This window comes from Aquarana catesbeiana, linkage group LG03 (genome assembly GCF_042186555.1).
Source record: "Aquarana catesbeiana isolate 2022-GZ linkage group LG03, ASM4218655v1, whole genome shotgun sequence".
Taxonomy (NCBI): Eukaryota; Metazoa; Chordata; class Amphibia; order Anura; family Ranidae; genus Aquarana; species Aquarana catesbeiana.
In genome coordinates this window covers 602,600,267-602,617,441 of record NC_133326.1, presented here as the reverse complement: position 1 = coordinate 602,617,441, position 17,175 = coordinate 602,600,267, and the positions used below count along the sequence as shown (strand labels likewise).

Sequence of the window (17,175 nt, the reverse complement as noted above, 5' to 3'; positions counted from 1 at the left end):
TTTAAAAAAAAAAAAGATTTTTTAAAAAAATTTAATACTATCAGATGGTAGCAGTGTATTCACTTTCCTACCACCTTTTTCTTTTTCATGTATGCTTTTTCTTGGTCGAAGGAAATACCCACCCAAGTTGAGATGAGTCTGCATCTCATAGGGAGTTTATAGTAGAAGAACCTGCTTTTTACCTTTGAGTTGTGATGTAAACACACCAAGAGAGTCTCAATGGAGGAGGTAGAGGTACAGTACTGTGCAAAGGTTTTAGGCAGGTGTAAAAAAATGCTGTAAATTGAATATGCTTTCTGAAACAGAAGTGTTGATAATTTTATTTTTAACAAAATGGACAGAAAATGAACAGAAGAGACATTTAAATCAAATCAATATTTTGGTATGACCACCTTTTGCCTTCAAAACGGCATCAATTCTTCTAGTTACACTTGCACACAGTTTTTTGAAGGAACTCGGCAGGTAGGTTGTTCCTAACATCTTGGAGAACTAACCGCAGATCCTCTGTGAATGTAGGCTGCCTCAAATCTCTCTGTCTCTTCATGTAATCCCAGACAGAATCAATGATGTTGAGATCAGGTCTCTGTGGGGGCCAAACCATCACTTCCAGGGCTCCTTGTTCTTCTTTAGGCCCCTTTCACACGACCGGACCGTTCAGGTCCGCCTGTCAGTTTTGACGGCGGACCTGAACGGGCGATCCATGTTAGCCTATGGAGTGACAGATGTCAGTGGAGACATGTCCGCTGACATCTGACCCCCTCCGATCCGCTAAAAGCAGACGGATGGCTCTACGTCCGGATCTGTCGCTATCGGATTGGGTGAGATCTGACGAAAACGGACATGCTGTCCATTTTCATCCGATCCCTCGATAGAAAGCAGCGGCACCTGACAAGCCCCTCCCCGCTCAGTGAGCAGAGAGGGACCTGTCATCTCCCGGCTCAGCGGAGATCAACAGAGAGATCTCCCGCTGACCCGGCGGACCGAGGCGGGCTCCGTGGAAACGGAGTCCGCCTCGTGTGAATGAGGCCTTACACTGAGTTCCTAATGACATTGGCTGTATGTTTGGGGTCATTTTATAGGTTGGACTTGTGTCTTTTTTCAACCTCACCTACTATGTAACTATGTAATTTTCCTGCTGCAGAATAAATTTGGGCCAATCTCATGCCTCTCGGATAGTATGACATGAAGGATAAGTGTCTGCCTGTACAACATCTATACTAAATGGTATAGATGGAGGAATCTCCGCTAGCAATTATTGTATTTAGTCAGTCCCAACACCCTCGGCTGTCTGAATACCTGAAAACAGTGACTTCATCACTGGATGCTGTTCTGCTGACCATTTTCCACCTGCCGTCTTAGTTTTTTCAGTTGAGGTTTGTCAAACCAGGTGGTGCCGACGGGGTCACCCACGGCTTAAAGTTTGACCGATTCAGCAGAAATTCTAGCCATATATGACCAGCTTGGCTGTATGGGCTATTAGCCTCTATAACTCTCAAATCTAACCGATTTACCTATCATGAATAGCCAAATCTGTCACAGGTCAGGCTACCTACTGCTCAGAAGGTCTCCAGTAGATTACTCACTTGGTGAATAGATGGCTTTATTTATTCACTGGATTGTGCTGTTCACCAATGTATTATTGCAGGGCTTGTTTCCATTATTCCATCAAAATAGTTCAGACCATATTATAAAGTCTTTAATGGCATATTAATATATTCTTACAGGATATGTCAATCAAACTGTTAACATCAGGGTAGATTGGATTTACTACCCTGTTTCCCCCAAAATAAGACCTAGCGTGATTGTCGGTAATGGCTGCAATATAAGCCCTACCCCCCAAATAAGCCCTACCCTGTTTCCCCGAAAATAAGCCCTACCCTGAAAATAAGACCTACAAGGACTTTAACTAGGGCTTATTTGGGGGGTAGGGCTTATATTGCAGCCATCACCGACAATCACGCTAGGTCTTATTTTGGGGGAAACAGGGTATGTAATGCATTAGAATGACTTCAGTGGTGGAACATTATGAGCTGGCCTCTGCAGACCGGAAGTCTATAGGGAAGCTTCTGTACACAAAAATAGCCTTCTCCTATAAATGACACTTTAATTTTAGCCCATTGGAACATTTGTCAGTATCTGTGACCAAAAAATGTGTACATATTTCCTTCATTAAAGGAATTAGTTCTTAGGTGGTGCAGCAGTATTTATATGTTCACAAATGTAATAGTTGAATATGCAAGTTATGCCAATTCCCTGAGAGTTGTCTAATTTCGGCACGTGCTTTCTGGAGCATTATTAAAGATGAAGTCCAGGCAGATGGTTAAACACTTACCGTATATACTAGTATAAGTCCATCCAAGTATAAGTCGAGGCCCTAATTTACCACAAAAAAATAGGAAAAACTTATTGACCCGAGTATAAGACGAGGGTGAGAAATGCACAGCTACTGTAAGCAGAAAAGAGGGTCAACAATGCCCATTTGCAGCCTCACTGTGCCCATTTGCATGCCTCACTGTGCCCATTTGCAGCCATAGGTCCTCCGAACTTCAAACTCGGTAGTTAAGGGTTCCTAGATGCCCCCTAGCTGCAGCCAAAGTCTCTGAACCCAAAGGGTCCCGAAATGACATTGCTGCAGATGGACACAATTGACGGACTTTGGGGCCCCGTAACTCGGGGCCACTTAGTGCTAGGAACCCCAAATTTGGTGTGCAAACCCAGTGGAACTAGCACCATAAAATATGCAAAGCTGGGGTTTCTAGCACCAAGTGACCCCGAGATACAGGGCCCCAAATTTCGGTTCAGAAAATGTCAAGCACTTTTCTGCAGCAGAGAATGACATTTTCTGAACCAGCTTTGAGGCCCCGTATCTCGGGACCACTTGGTGCTAGGAACTCCAGCTTTAGGTATGTTATGGTTCCACTGGGTTTGCACACCAAATTTGGTGTTCCTAGCACCAAGTGGCCCTGAGATACGGGGCCCCAAAGTCAGTTCGGAAAATGAACTTTTTTGCTGCAGAAAAGTGCTTGACTCGAGTATAAGTCGAGAGGGGCACTTTCAGCACAAAAAATGTGCTGAAAAACTCGAATTATACTAGAGTATATACGGTAATTGAAATACAGGTCTACACAAATATTTGCTAGCCAAAAAATTGTAATTCTGTTCTGTGCACAACTTTATTAGACAGCATATCTAACTTTTCTGATTTTCTCTACTGCAGTTAGGCAATACAGCTCGGTCACCTCCCTGCTGCCATGCTGTGATTGCACAGTGAATCTGTACTGGACAGCAGCATACTAGCACCAGCCATACACTGAACCAACCAAATTTCTGTCAGACAAGCTGGAAAACATTTCCAGATCAGCGGCTACAGCCAATTGACTGCAGCCGCTGATCGCATCAGAGAAATACCAAATATACTTCTCCTGGGATCTTGCTAGCAGCATGGAGATGGTGAGTGATGACAGCCGAAGCTGGATGAGGAAAAGAAGGTCCGTGTATTAAACAACACAAACACTGCGCTTTTTCAATGGATATGTTAGCACCTATAAAAGGGTTAAAAACGATTAGGCTGCTTTCATACAGCGCAGTGTACCTGCAGTTTTCCTGCCATTTAGCTACATTGAGGCATAGACTTCTATTATAACTTCGACTTAGGTGCACTTTCAAAAAGTCTATGGCAATGCGCAGCTAACCCATAGGTATGCTGCAGGTGCACTGGGCTGCGTCCGCAACGCGGGTAAACCGCAGCGCATCAGTGTGAAAGCAGCCTTATAGGCAGCTCAGAACAGTAAAGGCTTGTTACATTTGCAGTTTGAGAGGCTGTAAAACTCCATACTTGAGACCCCATATTTTTAACGCCACCCCTCCAACCACTGGTGTAGCTCCAGGGGTCACAATGGCCGTGCGACCTCTCTCTGTTTTACATCTAAAAAAAAAAAAGGGCGGCATATACAGAAACCAAACCTCTCCATTTTTCTCCTGCAGCCACTGAAAGTCGGCTTCTCCTCCTCTCCCTCCAGCGGCTGCAGGAGGAAAATGTTCATTATGCTATTCAAAATAAAAAATGACAAATTCTGAACCGTTTTATTTCATTGTGACCCTCGACCGGTTACCAAATCATTGAGGTGGCCCTCACTCTTCAAAAGGCTAAGCACCCCTGAGTTAAATCTTCCATTCATAGTTGGGATGCAGCTGTAAAAGGACTGTCTTTTTTATTATTCATTCTATCCTATGATAAAAAGTCAGAAAATGTCTGTTGCTGTTTGTTAGTTGTAGTAACTAATAACTGTGCTTTCATTTTCTGGGGAATAGTAAAAGCTGGGCTCTTGTAGGTTGCTTTGGACAACTCCTTTGACCAGCATTTTTTTGGCAAGCTGTGTTGCATTGAGGGTGGAAGTGTAATGTCAGCCGTGCTCTCCGTATCATTACACAGATTTCCTGTACCTGGTGCTATCACGTGTACTGAGATATGATGCATTTCCCCTTGAGGTGATCTGATTTCCTGGCAGCCTGACGCCGGCTATATTGCTGACTGATAGAAAGATAAAAGTTTGACAGTTCATCCAGTGATCAGGAGTGGTTCCTCCGTATCTTCTCCCCTGAGGTCATCTTCACTTGGGGGAACGCTTGTGAAATCGGGAAGAAATGGTTTCCATGGCTCTACCAACTGAGAAGCCTTGTCCCCGAAGCTGAGACCTCAGCCACAGACCTCATCCTGTTTCCCTTCACTGCGGCTGGTGTGGTGCTGCAGATGTAAGAGGTGACTGTCACAATTTAGATCTGCTCCTCCTCCAGCGCCTGCACTAGCTGTACATTGCCTGAGGACAGGAAGTGTGTGACAGACCCAGCAGGCTCTTGTATTTCCAGTATGTGGTGTAATGGGCTACACTGGGTTCACTGGTGGCCACTTTCCTGTGAGATGTGACATGTCCTGCGGTAAGCTTTATTTCACCCCTCTTGCTGGTCACTGCTTTGTAAGTTTATTCGAATTCTTGTGATGGTGGCGAGGAGCGCAATGTTCTACCACTTGTACTTCTAAGGTGAAGGTGCCGCTCTCTGTCTCCAGAAATATCCGTGTATTAGTGGCAGTCACATCAAAGTGGTAAAGTTGCTTTCTCATACAGAAGGTATATCTACCAATAGCATCGATGTGTGTGTGCATCTGATTTTTTTTCTTTTATGATAGGATTCTATAGTAATATTATTTAGAAGCATTCATCACTTGTTATATATCATATAGTCTCATCCTATGATGTTCTGAACATAGTGGCTGATGCCTTCATTTTCAGTTTTGTGTGACAAATGTGTACAAAACTGCACCGCAAGGGTTAACTGCTCATTTATGTCTAGGTGGTGGGGTAAAGTACTTTAACTTACCCAATCCTCCTTGTTGCAAGGCTGGTGTTTGCCATCTCTTCTCCCCTATGCTCTGGCGGTTTAAGGTCCTCTGAAGTCATCAAGACTGATGCAAGGACCATAGACCTGCATTGGACCTGAGGATGCCAAGGGACAGTCCATTGTTGGAGTTCTGTCTGCCTGGGAAGTGGAGCTCCAGGTAAGTAAAAGAACTTCTCTCGTCACCTAGACAGACACATGCACGTAACCCTTTGCAGCCCGGGTGCAGACCCACTGCAAGGGAGCATTTTTACTTTTCCCGGAGTTGGCTTTTATTGTGTTAAACTTTTTTTTTTTTTTCTAGTTTTGGATAGAGTGGTGAGGAATTAGAACACCTGTCAGTTTTTATTGCTGTCTTTACCCCCTGTAAGGCCTGATTCACACCTATGCATTTTTAGTGCTTTTTGCATTTTGCAGATTTCCACTACAGAGAATATTCCATAGGAAACCATGCTAAATGGACTGTAGTGCAAATCTGCAAAATGCAAAAAGCACAAAAAATGCATAGGTGTGAATCAGGCCTTAGGGAGATTCATCCTCTCTATTGTCCTGTTTACCATTATCATTGAAAAAGTAAAAAGAAAATCCCAATTTTTGGGTTGTCCCCAGAAAAGTAATAGAGGGGAAATCTTCCAATGGGGTTCTGGTGACCTGAGGGTCCCCAAGGGATTCCCTTAATTTGCAGGGCCGTTTGGCTATGGGATAGGAAGTGAAGGGAAATCTCCCCAATGGGACAAAGATGGCAAAAATAAACCTTACAGGGGTTATAACCCTCGCTTACTCTATCCAAGATAGAAAAGTTTTTCCTATATTTCCGCTTTAACCACTTCAATACAGGGCACTGCCCCCCTTCCTGCCCAAGCCAATTTTCAGCTTTGAGCCCTGTCGCTGTTTAAATGACAATTGCATGGTCATGCTACACCATACCCAAACAAAATTTTTTTATCATTTTGTTCCTACAAATAGAGCTTTCTTTTGGTGGTATTTGATCGCCTCCAAAAATTTTAAAAAATTAAAAGTTTTTCTTTGTTTCTGTTAGAAAATTTTGTAAATAAGTACGTTTTCTCCTTCGCTGATGGGCATTGATGAGGCTGCACTGATAAAGTGGCACTGATATGCAGCACTGATGGGCACTGATAGGTGGCACTGATGATGGGCACTGATATGCGACAATGATGGGCACTGATAGGTGGCACTGATATGCAGCACTGATGGGCACTCATAGGTGGCACAGATGGGCACTCATAGGTGGCATTGATAGGCGACACTGAAAGGCTGCACTGATAGGTACTTATGGGTGGGACTGATGGGCACTGATAGGTGGCACGGATGGGCACTGATGAGTGGCACTGATTGATGGCACTGATGGGCATCACTGATTAGGAGGCACTGGCAGGTATTGCTGGTGGGCACTGTCATCAGGTGTGGGCACACATGGCCACCAGGGATTCCGTACCTGGTGGTCATCAGTGGTAGCCATCCCTGGTGGTCCTGGGTGGGCATCCATGGGGGGGCTGTGCTGATGCACAGACCCCCCCTGTCAGGAGAGCAGTTGATCGGTTCTCCTCTACTCACGTCTGTCAGACACAAGTGACGAAAAACCGATTAACGGCTCTTCCTGTTTACATTGTGATCAGCCTAATTGGACACGGCTGATCACGTGGTAAAGAGTCTCCGTTGGAGACTCTTTACCTAGATCAGAGTTGCAGTGTGTCAGAGTGACACGCCGCAACAAAGATCGCCGCAATACGATTGTTATTCTGATCACATCATATGATGTCCGGTCAAAGGTGAAAAACCACAAGAGTTTACAACCCCTATAATGCATTCTATGCATTAAGACAAAAAACCTTCTGTGTACAGCAGCCCCCCTAATTCTTACTTAAATGCCATCTCGATCCAGTGATGTTGCATGAGAGCCTCAGCTGTCCAGGGACTCTCCCTCATTGGCTGAGACAGCAGCGCGGCGCCATTGGCTATCAATCAAAGTCAGTAAGCCAGTGAGAGAGAGGGGGCGGGGCTGAGCCGTGGCTCCGTGTCTGAATGGACATATGGAGCAGCTCGGCTCGTGTGCCCCCATAGAAAGCTGCTTGCTGCAGGGGCACTCGAAAGGAGGGAGGGGCCATGATCACAGTAGAGGGACCCGAGAAGAGGAGGATCTGGGCTGTTCTGTGAAAATCCACTGCAACAGAGGAGCTAAGTAACCTGTTTATTATTTAAAATAAAATAGACTTTAATATCACTTTATTGTCATTTAAAAAGGCATTTTCAATATCTTTAAATCTGCAGCTTCCAGGTAATTCAAAAAAAGATCTCACAATGTGACATCAAGCTAAATCTTATCACTGCGCCAAGTAATAAAAAAAAAAGTGTAAATAAAGCTGTCACTTTAAATTAAATAAAAATAATACAAATCTACCAGACAGAGAAACAAAGGTAAATAGTGGCGCTATTTATCTTTTTTCTGTGTCTGGTAGATTTGTATTAGCTTTCAGATAATACTTGAGGATCCCATTATGAATGTCATGTTTAGGCCCTTTTTGTTTTAGGGTGACATCGCTCTGTCCCTGTCTTCCAGTCGCATTGTCACTCATTCATGTGGGCTTCTGATGGAGACTAAAGACGGCCATACATGAGTGAATTGAAAATCATAACTAAGAATTTTTGTATGAATCTCGCACCATTAGTGGGCCGCAGCAATGGCCGATTTTTTTGTGCAGCCATCAGATTTGATTAATCGGGCATGTTGGAAATGTTTTGAAAAACAAACGATTTTCTAATCAATGATGGGAGAATCGTGTGAGAAATGGAATTGAAAACAAAAATGCGCATGAGCGCAAGAAAAGAAGATTCCTGGCCATGAAAATTCATTTCTGTAGCAACATGAGGTGAAATTGAAGGCTTGGTTGGTCGAATTTTGAAATCAATGGTGGCACCATCGGATCACAAAACACGCTAATATTCTAATTTTCAAATAAAAACTTGTTCAGAATTCGACCATGAATGTCCGGCTATAGTGGCTGTTTCCACACCCATTGTGCCATCATCATGGTATACTGTTATCACCGCCTGCAAACTTGCCCTGACTGCAGGAGGTCGGCAACAATAAGATCTAATAAGGGGTGAAAACATTTTAATGTCAAATGAGAACCAAGGGCGGAATGTTTGTTTTGGTTTGTCCCTGTGTACTCTGATGTGTGCTTTATCATTTTGGTCATAGGCAGTAAGTGGCAGTTGCACAAATGTGCTATATCTGTATGTTTGCACATGTATGTGAATATACAACATCACAAACCATTTAGTAATGACCGCAAATTGGCATCTGAATATGTTCCTTTTATATGAACAATCAACCAGGTAAAACATTTTATTCTGCATTCCCCTTTGTGAGAATAGAACAAACATGAACACCATTTTGTACTATATGTATAATATAGAGCTACACAATTATTCGTTAAGAATCGAGATTGCGGTTTCCCGATTCCATTCAGAGAGTTCTCTGCTCAAGCGACAGCTGTCAAAAAAACAAACAAAAAAAAAACAGGCAGTCTGCCAGGTTTCACAACATTCCTCAGCCAGGGAGCTAATTATAAACATTGTAATGTTTTGTTCTTTAGATCAAAGGAATGAACTTCGGTCTGTAAGGCTGCTTTTACACTAAGCCGTGGCCACGTTGGCATTAAAGCGCTGCTTGTTTTAGCAGCGCTTTACTGCCGTTTTAGCAGCACGTTTCGGCCGCTAGTGGGGCACTTTTAACTCTCGCTATCGGCCGATGGCCAAGGGCGGTTTGCCGCGCTCCCAACCCCCCGAAGATGCTGCTTGCAGGACTTTTATCCCATCCTGCAAGTGCACCTCCCCAGTGTGAAAGCACTCAGGCTTTCACACTGGGGAGGCGTGGGAGGCAGTTTTCAGGTGCTTTTACAGGCGTTATTTTTAGCGCTAAGACGCCTCAAAAACGCCCCAGTGTGAAAGGAGTCTAAATGAGGGCTGTTTAACCACTTAAAGACTAAACCTTTTTTTGACACTTGTTGGTTTCAAGGTAAAATCATTATATATATATATTTTTTAGCAGAGACCCTAGAGAATAAAACGGTGGTTGTTGCAATATTTTATGTCACACTGTGTTTGCGCAGCCATCTTTCAAATGCAATTTTTAGGGGAAAATATACACTTGTATGGAGCGTCCGTTCAGGTCCGCCTAAAAAACTGACAGGTCCGCCCGTGTGAAAGGGGCCTTACTGGGGGATCAGGATATTTAAAAAGGCTTTTCTCTGTACTGGAGCCCAGAGATGAGAATAAAGTGAAAGCGCCAATCCAACATCATCCCCCAGTACAGGTAACATGTCAGACTCGGATGGGCTGAAGATAGATGGCTCTCTAGCAGCTCTTTTGAAGTGATTGAAGTGTAAAGTATCCGAGCCGTCGGATGACAATGGTAGACACCTGTGCTTTGTGTCTGCATTGAAGTGGATGGATTTGCATGTCACGGTGATATTGTTGAAGTTTACAGGATGATCTAAGCTGAGGTTTTCCTGTCTGTGAAGAGTAGACGGGGTGGGACACGCTTCTCTCACCTTATAACCATTTTCTGGATCTTTCCTGTGATATTTGCAGATATGTGACTTTTTTCTCTTTCTTTTTTTTTTTTGTCCTATTATTAAATAATTTTATGTTTTTGCTTTTGTTTGATATTAATAAGGACATGTCAGATGATTTTATTTATTTATTTACAGCATTTTTTTGCTAAGAAATCATGGCTATTTTTGTAAGGAATCACTAACTCTCTAATTCTAGGAGTTCAGCCTGAAGGATTTGCACATTGTGTCCGATCATACTAACCCAAAACAGCGTCCACAGGTGCCTTCACATGCATGTCTTGTGGTAATCTGTTTTTTACATTGTATACTGCCTATTGTAGAAGCAGGCGATTGAACCACTTCTTCTCCTCCACCCATTTTGGGGTTTCTATGATCTGAGAAATGCTGTGCGTGAGAACATTTTACATACATTTAATATACAGCTTTTCACGTGTGCTCCCAATTTCTCCACCGTGACTGAGCTGTCACTCGGCAGCTCTGATCACACTGCGTCATCCGTGGACCAATCCATGTGCTCTCTTTTCAGCCGCTCTCTGTGACAGCTGGTCATAGTGAACACTGTGAAAACAATACGAAAAAGGTCTGTTCACCTAGTGCAGGTTCTGTAGCAGAATATTTGTCTCCAAAGCAAGAAACTATGGAAGTTAAGAAAAATTAAAGTAGTTGTAAACCTCAGACATGAAATATGAACAAAACATCCCTCTATAGTGTGTACTTGTCTCAATCCAGAGCACTGAGTGTCATTTTTGTCTGCTGCTTCGTTCCTCTGCTATCTGCATGAATCACCTCTGACAAATCTTACTGACACCAAGGGAAAAAAGGTGACGGGAGAGAGCTATGTGAAGGGGGTTGTGTCCCATTCCTCTAATCCTATATGAGAGCTCTCATTACTGAGCTCTGCAGTGTGTAACTTCAGATATCTGCCCCCCCCCCCCCTTTTTTTTTTTTCTGACAGCTCAGACAGGCTTTATAAATTCTGAACTTTGAATGGATGCTGGGTGGATTTGATTTAAATCATAATTTTTAAAGAGCAACTGTCATCTCTGTCCCGCAGCGGCTCCTCCTCTGGCACGCCGTTGACTCACCAACAGTCCCATTCACTTTAATGGGACGGCTGGTGATGGGGCAGTGACACAACAAGGTGAGGGATGTGGTGGTGCTCTTTAAATGTAAGGACTTATTCTTGCTGGTAGTTAGAATCTTTAATATTTGCAAACAAAATGAAGGTTTCCTATTTAGAGTAATAAGCTGTCAGGTCAGTAAAACAGCGATATCAGAACCAATTCAATCATACAGTTTGTAGTGTACATAGATTTGCTAAACAATGGGATAAAGGAATATTCCTGAACTTTGTTTTATCTCATGGTTACTGTGAAATTGTGAGAATGCATCAATGCAGTGCATGTTATCTCAGCTTGCAGAGCTTGGATTCATTGAATGAGTTTACCAAAAATGTAAATATTGCAGAATATACAGCCTCATGCTACATAACTAAACTTCATTTCATGGTGAATAAATTCAATATTAATGTATTTTAAATAGAAAACTATCTTTAGATAGATTTGTACTCCAAAAGCATTTTATTAACCGCTTCAGCCCCGGAAGATTGTACCCCTTTCTTGACCAGAGCACTTTTTGTAATTCGGCACTGCCTCGCTTTAACTGACAATTGCGCGGTTGTGCGATGTTGCACCCAAACAAAATTGACGTCCTTTTTTGCCCACAAGTAGAGCTTTCTTTTGGTGGTATTTGATCACCTCTGCGTTTTTTATTTTTTGCGCTATAAACAAAAAAAGAGTGACAATTTTGAAAAAAACGCATTATTTTTTACTTTTTGCTATAATAAATATCCCCCAAAAATATAGAAAAAAACTTTTTTTTTTCAGTTTAGGCCAAAACTTATTCTTCTACATATTTTTGGTAAAAAAAAATCGCAATAAGCGTATATTGATTGGTTTGCGCAAAAGTTATAGCGTCTACAAAATAGGGGATCATTTTATGGCATTTTTATTATTAATTTTTTTTTTATTAGTAATGGTGGCGATCTGCGATTTTTATCATGACTGTGACATGGCGGACACATCGGACATTTTTGACACTATTTTGGGACGATTGTCATTTATACAGCGATCAGTGCTATAAAAATGCTGATTACTGTGTAAATGACACTGGCAGTGAAGGGGTTAACCACTAGGGGGCAATGAAGGGGTTAAGTGTGTCCTAGGGAGTGATTCTAACTGTGGTGGGGATGGGCTACTAGTCACATGACAGCGATCACTGCTCTCGCTGACAGGGAGCAGTGATCTCTGTCATGACACAAGCCAGAACGGGGAAGTTCCTTGTTTACATAGGCATCTCCCCGTTTTGAGGCTCTGTGACACGATCGCCGGGAGATCGGCGGACATCGAGTCCGCCGGTCCCGCGGGCACGTTTATGCTGTTTGCGGCTGGCGCGCCTGCTATCTCCGGCTCTTACAGGGGACGTACAGGTACGCTCATTTGCCCACCGCTGCCATTGTGCTGACGTATATTGGCGTGCGACGGTCAGCAACTGGTTAAAATAAATTTGATTAAAAAAAAAAAAAAATCAATTTTAAATCAAAAAAATCAGATTTTTAAAAAAAAAAATCATTGATTTATATCCACCCTGAATAGACGTATACAAGACTTCAGATAAACAGGTATAACTTATATAGGAAGATTTGTTTAATCTCTGTGTATCACCTAAGGACAGTCACTTCAATGGGTATATGTTGGGCTAGATTCACACTAGTGCAGGCCGTGCGTTCCGGTTGTGGAAAGAGCATTGATACCCACAACCACCCACAGCTGAATCGCAGTTTCCCTCCACTTTTTAATAAAGTTGCATGCACCTTTTTTGTGCGTTTCATGCAGCACAGAAGCCCAATGAATAGGCTGCCGTGCCTGATCAAGGATAGGACTCATGGCCCACACTAGTGTGAACAGAGCCTAAGGGTTTACAACTACTCTAAAACACACACACAAAAAAAGCACTTGTAAACAGTTGTATAGTGCAGCTGTAGTTTTTATTGCAATGTACTATACAGTACACTTTTTACAAGTACTATAGAACTTTTTTTTTTTTTTTATTAAATGTTTCAGCGTAATTTTTAGCTGTATTAAAGTTTCAACTGCAGAAGGCCGAAGAGGCTGAAAGGAAAGTTTGCAGCTACTGATCTCTTCTTCCCCTCTGTGAAAGACTTTGGACATCCCTTAGCCCTCATGCACACAGGCTGTTAAAAAAACGTTATGAAAACGCCAGTATCTTTGCAGTGATTTTTTTTAACTTTTTTCAGCTTTTTTCAGCGTTTTTGCAATAGCGTTTTTTAGCGTTTTTGAGCTTTTTTGAGCGTTTTTACGCGTTTGCGTTTTTGAGCGTTTTTTTTTTTTTTTTTTCAATGGATCAAAAACGCTAAAAAACGTTGGTGAATGACGTTTTTGAGCGTTTTTGAGCGTTTTTCAGCGTTAGAGCGTTTTTACAGCTGAAAAACGTCTTTCAGAACCCACTGGTCCTGGGTTTTTTTTACAGCTTAAAAACGCCTATGCCACTTGCAGCTCAAAAACGCCTAGGTGGGCATGAAGCCATAGACTAACATAGACAGGCCCTTTTAAGCTGCAAAAAAAGCTCAAAAAAGCAGCTGTAAAAACGTCCGTGTGCATGAGGACTTAGTGTTACATTGAACTGTAACTAGCTGCTTCTGCTACAGTATGCATTCTACTCAGTCATTAAAAGGTCATTTATTACACCTTTTCTCTTGCCACATTCATTTTATTTAGTTTTTTCTTAACTGCAAAGTTTATTTTTTTTTCTCTTGAAAAGGGCAAATCTAGGAAATGAATCAAATCAGTGAGGTAATAATGCCATCCAGCAAACCCTGCAACTGTGCTGAAAGCATACTTTTCCTGGGAGAACCATGGAGGTTACCCACAGCTGACTTCCCATTCTGAAAAATGTTGTTTGCCAAGAATTCCTGCTGAGCCTCTGCCACCCATGTAGGGCAAAGCAGGATCAGTTTACCCCCCCCCCCCCCCCAACCTGGAACAAGTATAAAGATAAGAACATCTGACTTTGCTGCTCTTCATACTTGTTCCAGGCAAGAGACCAACAAAGAACTGAAACAGATGTAACTACCAGGCAGCTAGTAGTGTCAGGGCTCGGTCCTACAGCCCAACCCAAGAACAAGGCAGTTTGTATAGTGGTTCAGTTTGCGTCAGGGTGCTGCATTGTGTGCGCTGAAAAAAAAAAAGGAAGTTTTGTGCAAAACAGCTGTGAGAACAGCAAACACTGCGATGGTTAACACAATTGATTGCAGCAGGTATGCCCAGCACATACTGGAACGCACACATAATGCACCCCTCAACTTCCGCCTGCTGGTGTCAATCAGCCTTCAGGAAGATATCAGCAGTGCAGCCCCCACATTTCACTTAGTACATAGTCATAGGCACACACAGCGCCATTAAGCCATAACCCCTCCCTGTTTGACTGACAGCAGCAGGAGCCAGTGGCTGCAGTGAGGTGAGGGGATCGGTACTGGCGCCGGTGACAGCACTGGGGAAGTAACATCTCGGAGCCATGGGCAATTTCTTAACCACTTCCCTTCCATGCTATAGCCAAAAGACAGCTGTAGTGCTGTTGTCCAGGTATGGGAGGGCATCCATGGTCATCCTCCCCCCGCCTCCTGGGGTGTGCACTTGGCGCACTCTGTGACTGCTGTGCCTTTTCGGACACAACTAATTACAGATCGCGGTAAAGGGCCAATCACAGTGGCCCTTTACCATGTGATTAGCTGTGTCCAATCACAGCTGATCACATGGTAAACAGACTTGCTGGTTATCGGCAGTCCTTTTCCTCCCATTCTGTGAGAGGAAAGGAGAGACGTTATGGGCAAGCCTGTCAGCATATCGTTTACACTAATAATCAGAGCACTGATTATCAGTGCAGCCTGTCGGTGCCCTTCAGTGCCGCCCCATCTGTGTCCCCTCATTGGTGCCCATCAGTGTAACCTATCAGTTCTGCCTCATCCGTGTCCCCTCATCAGTGCCCATCAATGCAGCCTATCAGTGTCCCCTCATTAGTGCCCTTCAGTGCCGCCTCATTAGTGCCCTTCGGTGTCCCCTCATCAGTGCCGCCTCATCAGTGTCCCCTCATTAGTGCCACTTCATCAGTGCCCATCAATGCAGCCTATCAGTGTCCCCTCATTAGTGCCCTTCAGTGCCGCCTCATTAGTGCCCTTCGGTGTCCCCTCATCAGTGTCCCCTCATTAGTGCCGCTTCATCAGTGTCCCCTCATTAGTGCCGCTTCATCAGTGTCCCCTCATTAGTGCCCTTCAGTGCCACTTCATCAGTGTCCCCTCTTCAGTGCTGCCTATCAGTGCCGCTTCATCAGTGTCCCTTATTACGTTACATCTTTTTTAGTTTGTTTAGCAAACAAATTAAAAACCCAGTGGTGATTAAATACCAAGAAAGCTCTATCTGTCTCAAAAAAAATTATAAAAAATTCATATGGGTACAGTGTTGCATGACTGCACAATTGTCATTCAAAGTGCGACAGCGCTGAAAATTTGCCTGGGCAAGAAGGGAGTGAAAGTGCCCCGTATTAAAGTGGTTAAAGTAAACTTTCCTTCTAAAACAGCCACAGCCTAAGCCTGTCCTCTGCCAGCATACTGTAGGACCCTTGCTATTTGTGTTGAATTCCTGTTCTCTCTGCAGACTCCGGTTATGCCTGCTATTGAGTCAGACCTTTATCTCCGCAATCACCAAAGCTCAGCTCCCCCGTGCTGATTGGAGAGCTCCAGCTCAGCACTGGGTGTGTCAGACCTCTGCACAGAGACCACTGCCTTCCACACATATAGCAAGGGTAACACTGTGCAGCATGCTGGCACCACCTGAGGCTGAAGCTGCTTTAGAAAAGGGAACAAAATGTAACGCTTTGTAAGCCTTTTTTGTTTTGATGCATCTGGAATGTATTTATCTGATTTAGACTGAGAGTTCAATTGGATTTTCAGCTTGAAAGATAAACGTTCCTAATGTAGACATATGTGCAGTGCTTTATGGGGAAACAACAGACACAAAAGTTAATCTCTAACAAGCTGTTACAATGGTAATTTAATATTTTTTAAATCTTTTTCTCTACGGTTAGTCCACGACTCTGTCATTGTAATTCTGATGTATGACTGCATTGGACTACTAGGTATGAACCTGCACTTGTTTTTCTCAAGGACACCTTCTGACACTCTTATGCCTTGTACACACGGTTGGACATTAATCGCACATTCCGACAACAAAATCCATGGATTTTTTCCGACGGATGTTGGCTCAAACTTGTCTTGCATACACACGGTCACACAAAGTTGTCGGAAAATCCGATCGTTCTGAACGCGGTGACGTAAAACACGTACGTCGGGACTATAAACGGGGCAGTAGCCAATAGCTTTTGTCTCTTAATTTATTCTGAGCATGCGTGGCACTTTGTGCGTCGGATTTGTGTACACACGATCGGTGCTGCCTGTCAAACTCTACAGGCTAGGTAAAAAAATACTGTACTGTTTGCATTTACATGCATCTTTGTGCAGCTGTTTTTTTTTAGGCTTTATTTTTTCTTTATTTGTGGAGTTACAACTACTTAGTATTTTTGCTGCGTTGATGTGTATTTGTGTGTTGAAAATGCAAAAAAATGCTGCAAGCTGTGCTTTATTCTTTTCAAAGCACATGACAGCACCACAGTGATGTAATCTAGGCTCATTGAAACACATTGATTTTTTTTTTTTTTTTTTTTTGTATCTGCGTTTGTATTGTGTTTTAAATGTGCATTTATCTGCAACTGTCAACGAGCCCTTAATGTTGTCAACACACATTCTGTGTCTTCCTCCAGGGCCTGAAATATGACACTATAAGATCTGCTTACCACCAAGGCTGCAATTTATGTCACTCTTACTCTGTACCTCATATTTTTGTGAATAGTTTTCCTTTTGATCCAGCATAGATATACTCCTTTTCTTTGTTGCGGATTCGATCAGACATAGTAAGTGTGGTCACCTGACACAAAGCTGCAATCCCATGGATACAAGCATATACGTGTTTATTTTATCTTGTGGTAGATGCAGTTCTGTATATTTGGCCGCGTGTCACAGGGACGATCTTCGCCGGTTAGTCACACTGGAAAA

The 17,175-nt window shown here is 43.1% G+C and overlaps 1 protein-coding gene across 6 annotated transcripts in view; it reads left to right on the top strand.

Moving 5' to 3' along the window:
• Nucleotides 1-17,175, top strand: part of PSD4 (pleckstrin and Sec7 domain containing 4) — a 138,408-nt gene that overhangs the window by 45,522 nt on the left and 75,711 nt on the right. For 2 of the 6 annotated variants that reach the window (XM_073622108.1, XM_073622107.1), the window contains exon 1: nt 4,457-4,935. The exons of the other annotated variants lie outside the window; for them this stretch is intronic. The gene's annotated coding sequence lies outside the window, so the exon portion shown is untranslated. Of the gene's footprint in view, nt 1-4,456; nt 4,936-17,175 lie in introns of those variants that run through there. 6 annotated transcript variants of the gene reach the window in all.